General features: G+C 45.9%; 1 pseudogene across 1 annotated transcript in view; it reads right to left on the bottom strand.

The window, feature by feature from the left end:
• The window catches only part of LOC309976302 (ATP-binding cassette sub-family C member 12-like), a 147,302-nt pseudogene that overhangs the window by 116,264 nt on the left and 15,446 nt on the right, over positions 1–15,592 (bottom strand). Inside the window, exons 6-10 of the transcript in view lie at positions 14,946–15,094; positions 12,039–12,146; positions 7,625–7,885; positions 4,607–4,678; positions 2,091–2,214 (exon numbers count right to left, since the gene is read on the bottom strand). The product of the transcript in view is annotated as an ATP-binding cassette sub-family C member 12-like (transcript). The remainder of the gene's footprint in view (positions 1–2,090; positions 2,215–4,606; positions 4,679–7,624; positions 7,886–12,038; positions 12,147–14,945; positions 15,095–15,592) is intronic.

The following is a 15,592-nucleotide window of genomic DNA, read 5'->3' as shown; positions in this document are numbered from 1 at the left end:
ACTACAAATAACTCAATTTCATTTCTTTTTATGGCTGAGTAATATTCCATTGTATATATGTGCCACATCTTCTTTATCTGTTCATCCGATGATGGACACTTAGGTTGCTTCCATCTTCTGGCTATTGTAAATAGCACTGCAATGAATATTTTGGTACATGACTCTTTTTGAACTATGGTTTTCTCAGGGTATATGCCCAGTAGTGGGATTGCTGGGTCGTATGGTAGCTCTATTTGTAGTTTTTTAAGGCCAAAGCAATCTTGAGAACCTTCATTTCTTTTAATCCAGCACGTGCGCTTGGTAAATATTTGAACAGAACAAAAGGAAGAAAAGGGGAAAAGCAAGTCTCCCTCTCATCTTTGACCCTTAGTTGCTTTCCTCGGAATCAGTCACTAATAGAGTTTCCTATGCACATATTCAGAAATAATCTACTGATGTATGTACACGTGCAGCAGATATACGTTTATACTGTTTTAATGACACTACAGTGTTCCATTATATGGGTGCGCCATAAATTGTTTAACCAGTACCCTAAAGCTGGACATTTGGGTTGCTTCTAATCTTTTGCTACCCTGAAAAATTCGATGTGAACATTCTTGTACATGGGTCTTGGTGTTCATGGGGGACATCATCTATGCATTAAATATCTGGCTGTGGATTTTCTGAGTCAAAAGTTGGTGCATTTTTATTTTTATTTTTATTTATTTATTTATTTATTTGCGGTAAGCAAGCCTCTCACTGTTGTGGCCTCTCCCGTTGCGGAGCACAGGCTCCGGACACGCAGGCTCAGCGGCCATGGCTCACGGGCCCAGCTGCTCCACGGCATGTGGGATCTTCCCGGACCAGGGCACGAACCCATGTCCCCTGCATCGGCAGGCGGACTCTCAACCAATGTGCCACCAGGGAAGCCCCATTTTTATTTTTGACAGATATTTCAAAACTGCTCTATGAGTCATGTCAGTCTGAAAGCCGAGCAGCGACAAGATGAGAGCTGTCTTTTAGGACAACTGACCTGGCGGCGGTGCACAGAGAGGAACAGAGAGGGCGAAAGCTAGAGACAGGGACCCAAAGGCAGGGGCAGTGGGCACAGTTTAAGCAGGAGGTCACAGCCCAGAACTGGCAGTGGAGATGGAGAAGAGAAGGGAAATACAAGAACTTTTTAGGAGGTTGAGTCATCCAGGGTTGCTGACCAATTAGATGTGGAAGGTATCAGAAGTGGAGACGTCAGGCTCCTCGGGATGCACAGTTCAGTGATGCCATTAAGCCTAACTGGGAATTTGAGAAGAGAAGCAGGCTGGGTGGGGGCTGGGTTAGCAGGGTGCTCACAAGTCGGCATTGGACCTGATGTTGAGGCGCCCACAGAACAACTGGCTGGAGATGACCGATTTATACACCCACATATCTATGCCCCTCAGCACTGTTACAAGGGGCAGATTGCAAAATCAAGCAAACAGTCGAAGGAGGCCAGAGTCCAGCAGAGTTGGAAGCACGGCTGCAGCAATCAGGGCACTTTTCCTGGATCCTCCACTGACTAGACTTCACTCACGATTTCCAAGTGCATGTCTCAAGCAGGTCCACCCCAGGACCCTGGGAGGGAGAGGCCGCAAAGGGCAAGGAGGGGTGTGGGTGGGAGGCGGGCGGCTCACTGAGCTGTGAATCCAAACTCCTTCCCTCAATGTTGCACAACCTCATCACCCCATGTGTTTTCCCTTTTGACTTAAGGGTTAGGAATTAATTAACGCAGTTTTAAAGTAACATTTTTGGAAGGGAAGTGTTATTTTGAGCCAAAATAGCACAATAGTTAAGCCTGAAGTTTCTGAAAGCAACTGGGTTCAAATTCTGGCTCTGTCATATCCTAGCAGCTGAATGATTTTGGACAAATTATTTCACCTCTTGGGGCCTCACCTGACTTGCCTAGAAAATGGATATGGTAAGAATATTTCTTTCCCGACGAGAAGAGAACACAGGGATGCATATAAGTGAGCACACAGCAAGAGTTAGCAGTTGTCAAGTCACTCGTAGCAGCGAGGGGTCCCTCCGCAAACCAGCCACACACCCCGACGTCCCGCCCTACCCCTCGAGAAGCTTACCGGGCCTTGCCGTACTGGCTTCCTATGAGAATGCTTTCCCGAATGCTCCCCCGATGATCCAGGCCTGCGGGGGGACATAGGCCAGGCTTCCGTGCACCCTCACAGAGCCCTCCAGCAAGTGCGCCTGCGGCGGAGTGAGTCTAGCCTCAGGACCAGGGCAACCAGGGCACAGACCCCGCCTGGCTCAGCAGCCACAGTGCCCAGGGCCCCACTGTGCTCCGGGAGCCTGGGGGCTCTCCCACGTAAACGGGATCTTAACACGGTCCTGCCAGGCCCACTGGTGAGGCTGAGGGAAGGCCTGAGGACGTGGGGCAGTATTTGGAGTGAAACCAGACCTATTCCTGCTGTGGCTGAATCCAAGGTTTGCATTGAAGTCACCCCATACTTTTTTTCTCTTATTTCCCCAGCCCCAATCCCTAGCAAGGAGTGCCTCCCTGATGTTCATGGTGAGATGGAAAGTTCCAGGCCATCTCTGTCTATCCCTGGATATCACAGAATTATTACTAGTTTGTTAGTTGTGATAATGTCATCATGGTTAGATGGGAAAATGCCCTTATTTTTTGGACATCATGATGAAGTATTTAGTGGGAAAAGTGTCATAATCTCTGTAATTTAAAATACGTCTACAAAGTATGTTTCTACATAGATGTGGCAAATATGCAAACACTGCATCAACTCTTGAATCTCGGTGGTGGGTGTACGGGTCTTTACTGCAGTGTTCTTCCTGCTTTTCTGTATAATAAATTTAAAAGCACACATTAAAATAAATCAAGGTCATAACCCTCATGCCCAGGACCCCAGCAGAGGACCTCATCATCGTGTACTTCTTTCTCTTTATTATCCTGTGCTCGCTACTTCTGATTTGAAGACAGGCTTTAATTTAATAAGAACAAAACTTTAATGACATCTTTTTGTTTTCCTTTATTGGAAGGAAAGCAATTGGTCCATTTGAAGAGGAAACTGATATGCCCCTGGCCATGTAGAAAGGTGGCCCTGAACGGAAGCTGCCAGGAAACATAGCTATGATGAGAAGCAGAACTCTGACATTAGCTAGACGGTGTCAGCCCCGGCTCCCCCTCTCACCTGCTGGCGATCTTGGGCAAGTCACCTCTCTCAATCTCATTTACACATATATAAACTGACCTTAATGTCCATGCCTTCCTCATGGGGTTGCTTTCAGGTCAAAGGAAAACAATGGGAAGCTCTGAGCACAGGGCCTGGCATGCAAGTACTATTCAAACTATTTTTACTGTTAAAAAAAAAGTGGGGCTTCCCTGGTGGCACAGTGGTTGAGAGTCCACCTGTCGATGCAGGGGACACAGGTTTGTGCCCCGGTCCGGGAAGATCCCACATGCCGCGGAGTGGCTGGGCCCGTGAGCCATGGCCACTGAGCCTGCGCGTCCGGAGCCTGTGCTCCGCAACGGGAGAGGCCACAACAGTGAGAGACCGTGTACCAAAAAAAAAAAAAAAAAAAAAAAGTGGAGTCTTTCTTCTCCCCAGCTGCAAAGAAGTTGGGGAAAGGCCATCACATGTGGAGCCAAACAAATGACCCATCAGAATGATGTATAAGGAGAGAACTGCTATTGACAACATGGCCACTTTCCTAGGAGGTGATGAGTTTGGCTATGGACATGCAGAAGGAGGAGGTGAGGGAGAAGCACAGTAAACGAAGGACACCAGCTAGTTTTCCCAAACACTGGACGGGAGGGACGATGGGCAAAGTAGGGAGGGGGAGCGAGAGAAGCCCCAGGACGGGGTGAGACTGAGGCTGAATATGGAAGTGCTGGTGAGACCCCGGTGGGGAGGGAGCCATACACATATACCAGGGGTCGTGGCCGTTTTACGGTGCTGTTCACTAGGAGGTGTGCAACGCGACCTCAAGTGTTTTGGGGAAATGGGTTGGTTTTCTTGGAAACTGGGGTGGGCTGAGCCACATGCCTGCACAGCTGCAGACGAAGCAGCCTTCCAGAATGTCCAGGGGCAATGCAGTTAGACGGTTCAGATCTCAATGGCAGGGCACCCGGCAGGCATGTGAATTCTGCTGCTGGAGTGGGACTGAGACGGGCCTCCTCTCCTCATCCCCTCCCTCCCTCCTTCCCCTTCTCTCTCCCTCCACAGTTCACTCCCCATGCTGTCTCCCAAGGGACACGTGTCCCACTCCGAATCTGGCTTCGTGAGATGATTTTTGTTATCATATTAAATGTTGAGATGCCCTGTATCATCACCTTGGTAGCTGGTTGATTACAACACAGGGTGGGGAAAGCATGGAGAACAGATGAGGGTGGATCTCTAGGTGTCCTAAGAGGCAGTACCCCCAGCTGGAGGGTGAAAGGGAAGCCCCATTCATAACTCACCTCCCCCTCGGTGCATGCTCAACTGTTTCCAATTTATAAAAACTCTGTTGGCTTAGACCCCCTTCGTGGAAGAAAGTGGTGGTGCGACTTACTGGGGGAACTGGAGCCTGGGAGCCCCTGGCCCTGCTGGGGGTGGACACGCATGGGCCACAAGACACTTACCTCCCCCAGGATGGCTGACAACAGGCTGCTCTTGCCACTGCCTGTGTTGCCACAGACCCTTGGCATGGTCCCTTGCAAAGCCAAGGAGGACAGACCAGCATTGGGACAGGTGACTCACCCAGGGCGGGTCTATTGTCTGAACACAAAATGACAGACAGAAAACAAAATACCCACATGCACCCCCAAGGCCCCTCAGACAAACAAGGCTCAAGAGGAGCTCAGAGGCTGGTCTGTACAGGTGGGATGGGGTAACCTCAGAGGAAGGAAATTGCATGGGAATGGTGGAGAGGAATCATGGATAGATGGTCCTGTCAGGCAAGAAACCCAAATTCCAGATCTGCATCTGTTCTATTCTATGTTCCTGGGCAAGTCACTTAGACTTTCTGTGCCTCGGTTTCTTCATCTGTAAAATAGGGATAACGAAGCCAACCTCACCAAATTGAGCATACATTCATTCATTCATTCATTCATCCATCAAATAGTCATGTGCATTTCTTCTGTGTACCAAGTAATGAAGAAAAGAACTCTCATTAAGCTTACAATGAGTGGGGAGAGACAACCCATGAAATAAATAAGAAAACAAATAAATAATTTCAGATGGTGGTAAGTGATATAAGTAAAATGAAATTGGCTACCATGACAGACAGTTGGAGGTTAAAGCAATGTTAGATGAGCTGGCCAGGGAAGGCTTCTTAAAAGCACATGTCATTGCAGCTGAGACCTGAATGACAAGAAGGAGAGAGTTATAGGATGATCTGGAGGTTTCACACCATGGGAACAGCAGGAACAAAGGTCCTGAGACAGGAACAAGGTTGGCTGCCAAAGAGTGGTGAGAGGGTTGGTGTGGAGGGAACGAATGGGAGACGAGCTTGGAGATGTGGGCAGGTGCTCAGGGAGACCTGGACTCTATCCTAAGTGCAGTGGGAAGTCACTGAAGGGCTTAAGCAGGAGAGTGACTTGAATTGGTTTAAGCAGGAGATGTGGTGAGCTCCAAGGACAAAGAACAGATAAACTCAAAGGGCCAATATTGCCAGAGCAAAGAGTAATGGGACTCCTATCACTCTGTCACAATGGGACCATTGCAATGTCCCAGAGCCCTCCCAAGCAGCATGCCCTGTCCCTTTCCCATCCCATATAAGGAAAGACATTTGCCCCGTTTTTCTCCTGCTCAGCACACTGAAAGTATACATACTCTGGCCAGTCAGCGGATGACTTGCAGGTTCCCTGGCTATAGAAAGAGACAAGCAACCCTTGCTCATTGTCGACTTTCCCTGGCTACCAGGAAGTCAGCCAGCTGTTCTTGCAGCAACCCTTCTCTTTAATAAACTCTATCTTCCTTACATTCTGCCTTGTGCCTGGAAGTTCTTTTCCAACCTGCGCTCGGACCACCACAGGAGAGTGACTTGAATTGGTTTGTTTTAGAAAGCTCTCTCTGTCCACTGTGTGTAATGGACTGTAAGAGGGCAAAAGTGAAAGCAGAGAGGCTGGGAAGGGGGCTCTTAGAGGAGCTGGGCATGGCATGCTGGTGGCTGGGGCTAGGGCAGTGGAGGGGGCTGTGGTGAGAGGAGGCTGGTCCGGGAGAGATGCTGAAGCAGAGCTGCCAGGCCTTGTTGACGGACTGGATTGGTGGGAGGAAAAGACAGGAATCAAGTTTGACTTCCAGGACCTCGACCACTGGAAAGATGTGATGCCACCTCCTGAGATGGGGAAGACATGGGGAATGGGTCGGAGAGGGTGAAAACCAAGAGTCCTTTTTTGGTCTTGTTTTGTTTGAAATGTTTGGTAGGCATTGAAGAGGAGATGGTAAATAGACAGTTGAGTCTGGAGCTCAGAGGAGACTTCAAGGCTAGAGATAATACCATAGAGATGGAACTGCAGGTGATCACCAAGGGGAAAAGTATAGATATCTAATTGACATTAGATATTAATTGATAGTACTATTAATACTTATTACTCTTAGATGTCTATATTGATTACTATTAGATATTTATACCTGTTTTAGATATATCTATCTTAGATATATGTCTACATTCTATATCTATATTATTATTAGACATTAATATCTATAATATTTTACCAGATATTAATAGATAATAGAGAAGATAAGAGATTTGGACAGAGCAGGGAAGCCAGTCCTTGCAAATATTAGTCAGAGAAGAAGCCAAGTAATGTCAGTTCACAGAATAACCAAATTGAAACACGTAGCACCGTGCTTGGCACACACTAGGAACTTAATAAATGTTAGTTTAGTTTCGTTCCCCTTATCCTTGTTCCCTCCAAAGACCAGCGCACACACAGCTTGCTGTTCTGTTTTTTGTTTCTTTGTTTGTTTTTCTTTTTTTAGATGACTTTGAAACATCCACTTACATCCATTTTAATGAAGAATTAAAGGATACGCTGTGTTAAAGACATATTTAAAAGACTAGCAGTGGAATAAGACAGATGAATCAAATTTTGTTATAGACTAAATAATTACAAGAGACTTTGAAAACGTAGTGTAATTCATGTTTTCTTTCCAGTTTAAAAACTTCTATCCATTGCCTCTATCTTTGGTGTCACTGCCACCAATAAACACAGTATACAACTTAGAAACCTAATTACTATCTTCAACTAGGAAAATGTAAATTAACATTATTTCTTTAAAAGTAAGATATAAAGAATGTGGTCCAACTTAATTTTGTCTCATGGTCCCACAGTATTCTGAAATGTCATGCCAAAATGTAAAAGTTTAAAAGGGACCATCATCATTTGTCATGCTATTACAAAACAAGTTTAGATGATCAACTGATTTACACTTAAGTTTGAAAGACTTCCTATTTGCCCTCCATGGAAATTTTCTTTTTTTTTTTCTCTCTCTCTCTCTCTTTTTTTCTCTCCATGGAAATTTTCTGTTTTAAAGGGAGATTTCGGAGAGGGCAGTCTTTAGCCAAGGAAATGATAGGGTGCCAGGTCAGTCTCCTAGCCTCAGGCCCCAAAAGTCTGGCAGCCAGCCCGCCTGCATGGCCCAGATGAGGCTACCTTTGACACCACCAGGTTTATCTTGTGCAACTCTGGGGCCCGGGTGTCCCCTTTGTCCTCTGGCCTGAGGGCACCCAGAGGTGGCTGAGCCCTGATCATCCCCTCAGGAGTGTGTCCATTCTTCTCCAGCTCCAAGGCTCCATTGACGATCCCGGGGCAGATCTTTCTCCACGACAAGGTGGCCTACCCCCAAACCACTGTTTTGCTGGGGTCTTTCGATGCCTTGACATATATGACAGGGCTCTCCTGGAGGAAAAATTTCTGTACAGAAGAAAGGAAAAGAAGGGAGGAGGAATTCAGTTCTCTAATCCAGTAGGAATATGTACCCATTTTAATGGCCTGCCCATTGGCCTGGTTTATGAACTTCTAATAAATCGTAAAAGTCTGAAGAACCACCATCAATTAGAAGAGGCTAGATTTGCTGGCGAAAATTCTACATCAAGGTTTTTCAGATCTCAGACTACCAGGCCACTCTTTCATGTTTGTAATTTTCCCGCACTATGAGTATTTTCCATCAGCTAGTGGCATAAATTACATTAGTCTCATCTTAAGTGATAACGGCTGTTGAATCACAATATTGATGGGCAGTTTTTCTCATTAAATTTCTTTTATAAGTATTAAAATTAAAAAGTTCTGTCCATGCACCATTCTGTGAGAGATGCTCTTTGGGGTCCTATATTTCAAAATGTGGCCATTGGCAGATCCCTTCTCTCTGCATCTCATCTCCCTGTCTGTAAAACACAAAAGTTGAACTGCATGAATTCTAGCACCAAAAAAAGGTGGGTGGGAAGTATGATCTCATTGATCAAATTGTATTCACATGTCTCCACCTGGAGATATGCTCAGAAAGATATCTAGAAAGACACAGACATTTTGGACAATTGGTTTTATCTGTAGGTAGTAAATGCTGAACAATTTTTATTCTCTGTATCTTTTTGCCTTGTCTGAATTTTTACAATGTATTACAATGTATTTTACAATGTATTTTACAATACAGCATCTTACAAAAACACAACCAAAAGGTATTTTCAAAAGAAAAATGATACTCAGCCATAAAAAAAGAATGAAATAATGCCATTTGCAGCAACATGGATGGACCTAGAGATTATCATACTAAGTGAAGTTAGTCAGACAGAGAAAGACAAATATCATATGATATCACTCATATGTGGAATCTAATTTAAAAAATGATGTAAATGAACTTATCTAGGAAACAGAAACAGACTCACAGACGTTGAAAACAAACTTATGGTCACCAAAGGGGAAAGGTGGGTGGGGGAGGATAAATTAGGAGTTTGGGATTGGCAAATACATACTACTATATATAAAATAGATAATCATTAAGGACCTACTGTATAGCACAGGGAATTCTAATCAATATTCTGTAATAACCTATATAGGAAAATAATTTGAAAAAGAATGGAGATATATATATATATATATAAATCACTTTGCTGTACACCTGAAACTAACACAACATTGTAAATCAACTATACTCTAACATAAAATACAATTTTAAAAAAGAAAAAAGAGGCAGTCTGTTTATTTTTTTAATTGGACCTCAGGTATATTGAACTGAATTAACAATAACATTCGAGTCAAGGCATAGAGTTATCAGTGGGAATTGCATGTCCCACTTTATTTCATTTAGCTAGTTGGGCACTTACTTCTTTAGCTATTTTTACTAACATAATGAATATCTGTGAGCCCACCACTGAACCCAAGAGCCATGACTCTTACCGATCGATGGGGTCCTTCCCCATCTTATCTGCCCACTTGGTGTGGACAAAGCCCTCCTCGCTTCCCAAGCCCTCCCCTTGTGTAACCACTGTCCCAGAATTTGTGGTTTTCATTCCCTTGTTTTAAAAAAACACAAAGATCATGCTGACTTAACGTGTCAGTGTGACAAGCAAACGTCTGGACATGAATCAACACTGATAATCTGGGTTATGGGGAACAAAAACAGGGTGTCCTTGACCCCCAAATAGTCTAAGCAAATTCTCAGTCTATAACTTTATTGATGCCATTCAGTGATTTTTCACTTATTATTTTTTTTAATAACTAGTGCAAAGGAAAAGGTGATCTGGAGTGCTGGCCCAGGGGCCTTGTCTGGAGCCCCAGGGTGCAGCCGCAGCAGCAGCCAGCAGCCAGTTCACCTCCTACCTGCGGCCACCTGCAAGGAGGCGGCCGCCCTGAGGGCTCACAGCTTCCTTCTCCCTGCACCCTGCCCTCCAAGCTGGCTCCTCGGTATAGCCCAGGGGGGCACAGAGGAGAAAAAAGGCATCTGGGGCTTCCCTGGTGGCGCAGTGGTTAAGAATCCGCCTGCCAATGCTAGGGACACGGGTTCGAGCCCCGCTCCGGGAAGATTCCACATGCCGCGGAGCAACTAAGCTCGTGCACCACAACTACTGAGCCTGAGCTCTAGAGCCCGCGAGCCACAACGACTGAGCCCACGTGCCACAACTACCGAAGCCTGCGCACCTATAGCCCGTGCTCCGCAACAAGGGAAACCACCGCAATGAGAGGCCCGCACACCGCAATGAAGAGTAGCCCCCGCTCGCCGCAACTAGAGAAAGCCTGCGCACAGCACGAAGACCCAACGCAGCCAAAAATAAATAAATAAATAAATAAAGTTATTTAAAAAAAAAAAAAGCCATCTGGCCTTAGAGATCACTCCTCCCCCTTCCAGCCTGGGGACCTCAGAGACAAATGCCTATGGGTCAGACAGAAAACTTAGGTGACTAAAACAGGAAGAGTTAAAGATGCCCTGAAGTGAGGGGACTTGTAGGATCAGTACCCGTCCAGAGTGACAGTCCTACACAGCCCCGGCCCCCTGAGGCTTTGAGGAAGTGCAGCTCAGGGTCCAAGATCATTGCCCTGACCCCTCCCCTTCCTCTCTACTGTAAGTACACCTATCCCACCCTTTCCCACGCTCCAGCTGTCTCCCTGGTCATTCCTGTGGCCAACATGCCTACCTGCCCTTCTGAGCCCAGGCTGTAGCCTCCTCATCTGTGCCCACCCCTGCAGGTAGACACGGGCACAGAAGGAGAGGGTGGGAGAACTAGGGCACCAGTAGGGAGGCGGAAGCAGCAGGGGCCCGAGTGGCCACGGCGGAGAGGTTAGGGGAGCTCCTGAGGCTGTGGCAAGTATAGGGCTCTCCAGTGTTACTCAGACAAGCCAAGTTCATTCCAGCCTCAGGGCTTTTGCACATGCTGCTCCCTCTGCCTTGTCATCATCACTCAGCTCAGAAGTCGCCTTGGCAGACAGGCCTTCCCTGACCAGCCTATCCACTGTGGCCCCAGCTCTCCCCCCACACTCTGCTTTATCGGCATCACAGCCCTTCATGTGAGCTGATGTTATCTTCTTTGACTGTTAATTCACTTGTGCATTGCCTGTTTCTAATACCAGATTGTAACCCTCTGAGAGCAGGAACCCTACTGATTAGTCTCACTGTGGTGTTCTCAGTGCCTGGCAGGTGGTAGATGTACACTAAATTTTTTTTTTTTTTTTGGCCACTTTGTGCAGCTTGTGGGATTTCAGTTCCCCGACCAGGGACTGAACCCAGGCCACTGCAGTGAGAGCCTGGAATCCTAACCACTAGACCACCAGGGAACTCTCCCCTAATTTTTTTTTTTAAATAAATGAATGAGTGATGAATGATATAGATTAGGGACTGCACACATTTAAGTGAGACGACTACAAAATGCTTTTAGAAATCAGTTTAGATTAGAGTTTTTCAACTCCGATGCCTGTAGGAGCAGGACCAGAAGCGTAAAGAAGTGAAGGAAGCAATTGCTAAGAGGAAGAATGAACTAAAAAAAAATTAAAAAATTAAAAATTTTAAAAACTTTTTTTAAAAATCATTAAAAAAAAGAGGATGAATGGTAAGACAGACCCAGGCCTGGTGGTGAGATACGGGGTGGTGGAGGCTGTAGCAACCCCACCTGAGTGCCCTGACTAAACGCGGGGCAGCTATCTCCAGCTGCTGTGGCCACAGGAGAACACGGGTCCACTGTTGCTGGATCGCCTGATTATTCAAGAGAATCCAGAAATTCGAGTTTTTAACAGACAATTTCCAACTTTTTAAATGCCAGCAACAGATAAAACTTTTTAAAAGCAAAACCATCAGCATAACTCTACACACATCTAGACAGGGTCTGCAGGTCATGGGTCTGAGATGTGGTTTGGATCCACTGTCCTAAGATGTCCTTGGGGCCTGGGAGCCAGCCTGACTCCTCTGTCTTCCCAAGCCCACCCAGCCTGGGCACAGTAGGTCACTGAGTTAGAGGGTCCCTCTCCAGCCAGGCTGAATTCTGCCTTGGCCTGGGGTCACATTCAGGAGGTCTATCGTAGGGATGAAGGCAAATGAGCATGCGGAGCGAAGGGCTGTGTGGCCAGGCCTCTGACAGCTCACCTTGAACCTCTCCGAGGCCGACCTGGACATTGCGAGGCCTTTGACTGTGAAGGGTAGTAAGACCACTGACAGCCGCATCGGATTCAGGGTGGTCACGGTGGTGAAGGCCTGGAAGAGGCGGAGAGGAAGCAGTGAGTGTCACAGCCCCGTCCTGCTCCCCCCACCCCCTGAGACCCCATCCCTGAGCCTCAAGCCACAGAGCCAGACCCTGCAGCTTCCAACAAGCAGGTCCTTCATGCGGCGGATGCCAAGCTGGTATTTCGGAGAGACTGGGAAAAGTGGGGGAAAGAGCAGTCATCTTAAAGTCGCTGAGTGAAGGCCTGGTCGCTCTTGTAGCTTAGCTACTGGGTAATTCTGTAACTCGGACAGGTCACCCTCACCACAAGCTCAGTGTCCCCATTGGCATAGTGCCCCAAATCCTAAAGGTGGTACAGGAATAATTGGGAAGCACTGAGAAAGCACATGTGAGAGAGCTTTTTCTACTGGAGACGTAGCTTTGTACTCTTATTGTTGTTAAAATCATATCTATTCTTATTTGCCTTAGATGCTCTTTTCTAATATTTAAAATCTCCCCCCGCAAAAAACAGAAATGTAGATCAATGGAACAGGATAGAAAGTCCAAAGATAAACCCACACACCTACGGTCAACTAATCTATAAAAAAGGAGGCAAGAATATACAATGGAGAAAAGACAGTCTTCAATAAGTGGTGCTGGGAAAATTGGACAGCTATACGTAATTAGAACACTCTAACACCATACACAAAAATAAACTCAAAATGGATTAAAGACCTAAATGTAAGGCCAGACACTATCGAACTCTTAGAGGAAAACTTAGGCAGAACACTCTTTGACATAAATCCCAGCATTATCTTTTTTGATCCACCTCCTACAGTAATGAAAATAAAAACAATAATAAACAAATGGGACCTAATTAAACTTAACAGCTTTTGCACATCAAAGGAGACCATAAACAAAATGAAAAGACAACCCACAGAATGGGAGAAAATATTTGCAAATGAATCAACTGACAAGGGATTAATCTCCAAAATATACAAACAGCTCATGCAGCTCAATATCAAAAAACCAAATAACCCAAACAAAAAATGGGCAGGAGATCTAAATAGACATTTCTCCAAAGAAGACATACAGATGGACAAAAAGCACATGAAAAGATGCTCAGCATCACTAACTATTAGAGAAATGCAAATCAAAACTGCAGTGAGGTATCACCAGTCAGAATGGCCGTCATCAAAAAATCTACAAACAATAAATGCTGGAGAGGATGTGGAGAAAAGGTAACCCTCCTACACTGTTGGTGGGAATGTAAATTGGTACAACCATGATGGAGAACAGTATGGAGGTTCCTTGGAAAACTAAATATAGAACGATGATATGATCCAGCAATCCCACTCCTGGGCATATATCCAGAGAAAATCATAATTCGAAAAGATACATGCACCCCAGTGTTCGTGGAAGCAACCTAAATGTCCATCGACAGATGAATGGATAAAGAGATATGGCACATATATACAATGGAATATTACTCAGCCATAAAAAGAATGAAGTAATGCCATTTGCAGGAACATGGATATTATCATACTAAGTGAAGTAAGTCAGACAGAGAAAGACAAATATATGATATCACTTATATGTGGAATCTAATAAAAAAAAATGATACAAATGAACTTATTTACAAAGCAGAAAGAGACTCACCAATCTTGAAATTAAACTTATGGTCCCCAAAGGGCAAACAAGGGGGGAAATGATAAATTAGGAGATTGGGATTAACATATACACCCTGCTATGTATAAAACAGATAACTAACAAGGACCAACTGTATAGCACAGGGAACTCTACTCAATATTCTGTAATAACCTATATGGGAAAAGAACCTGAAAAAAAATGGATATCTATATCTATGTCTGAGTCACTTTGCTGTACACCAGAAACTAACACAACATTGTAAATCAACTACCTTCCAGTAAAAATTTTAAAAGAAAAAGAAAAAAAAATCTTCCTAAGCATCAAGCCTGATCCATGCCTCACCCTCTCAGGAGACCTCCTCTGACTACGGCAAACCGCCTTTGGCTCTGGATCCCCGAATGTGACCTCCTGGAGGTACCCTGGGGACCTTCCAATTCATGCTGGTCATGGCCCATCTCCACCCACTTCTGGGTCCAGCTTAATCTCAGTTCCAATGGAGCAGGAATGCTTTGGTCTAGCCTGGCATGGTGTGAGTGCAGGGTGACCCTAAAGTTCCACTGGGCGTTCCTCTTACACAGCCTGCCGTCCACCCACCAACTCGCCGGGGTGTTTCCCTGGTGTGTGCCGGGGCCTAGCAGAGGTGACTGCCGTCTGGAGCCCTTGTTTGCAGACTCTCAAATGCTCCCCCCCTTACTTCAGTTGTGGTCTCCTGGCCTCCCTGGCTGGCTTCCAACCTCTCTAAGAGCAGCACTCTGTCCTATTCTCAAAGAATTGGATTCCTAACCTTGAAAGGCAGCTGCTGCTTCCCAAGGCCGGGGTCAGACCACAAAAGAAAAGACAGAAGAAGCTAGACTTTTGTATTTAAAATGCATTTTCATTTCCCTATTTTGGGATCAGAGGAACTCCCCACTTTAGGATTTTCAATCTCAGCGTCGTCCGGGTGTTAACCACAAATTTCACCTCCCCTGCACCCCCAGATGACTGTTTCCCCTGCCCCACAGCTGCTATGCAAGGGATATCAGTTTCTCAGATGGACTGAGAAGGAAGAAAGCTCGAGACCCTAAAAGTCTGGAAGATCAATATCAATTTGTATTATTCATTTGCAAAATCTTCAGACCTTTCAGTGGCCTAGACTAGAAAAGGACACATGAGAAACCTCCCTGTCAATATGGGGGAGGAAACAAAGTACCCCAAACACTCACTACTGAAGCTGTGAGTTTCAGCCGTAAGCCTGTGTGGACGAGGAACGTCACTACTGAGGCCATGGAGGAGGCTGTGAACAAGGTGATAGTGGTCAGGCTCAGGATAAACCCACACTTCTCCAAGAGCTCCATTTCCTTTCTTCTGAGATCTGGAATTCATCACAAGAACATTCTCCCAAGAGCATAGAGCAAGCCCCGGAACATGAAAGAAATCCCCAGAAGGTGAGAGGCTTGGCCTGCCATGACATTCCCAGGCTCTGAGCAGAAAGCCAGAGTTTCTGTACCTTTAATGATTTTTTAAAATTGTTTCTCCCAGGTGTACATTTATTTTTTTAAGATTTTTTTTTTAAGACTTTTTTTTTTTTTTTTGCGGTATGCGGGCCTCTCACTGTTGTGGCCTCTCCCGTTGCGGAGCACAGGCTCCAGACGCGCAGGCTCAGCGGCCATGGCTCACGGGCCCAGCCGCTCCGCGGCATGTGGGATCCTCCCGGACTGGGGCACGAACCCGTGTCCCCTGCATCGGCAGGCAGACTCTCAACCACTGCACCACCAGGGAAGCCCAACACTAACAGTTTTTAAAGGCTCAGCCTGGGGTACATCCTGGGAACTGGGAGGACATCAGGTTAAGGTTAAAAGGACATCACTTC

Source organism: Leucopleurus acutus, assembly GCF_964270905.1.
Source record: "Leucopleurus acutus genome assembly, chromosome: 20".
Classification (NCBI taxonomy): Eukaryota; Metazoa; Chordata; class Mammalia; order Artiodactyla; family Delphinidae; genus Leucopleurus; species Leucopleurus acutus.
The sequence above is the reverse complement of the archived record's forward strand: the minus strand, read 5'-3'. Positions and strand labels throughout refer to the sequence as shown.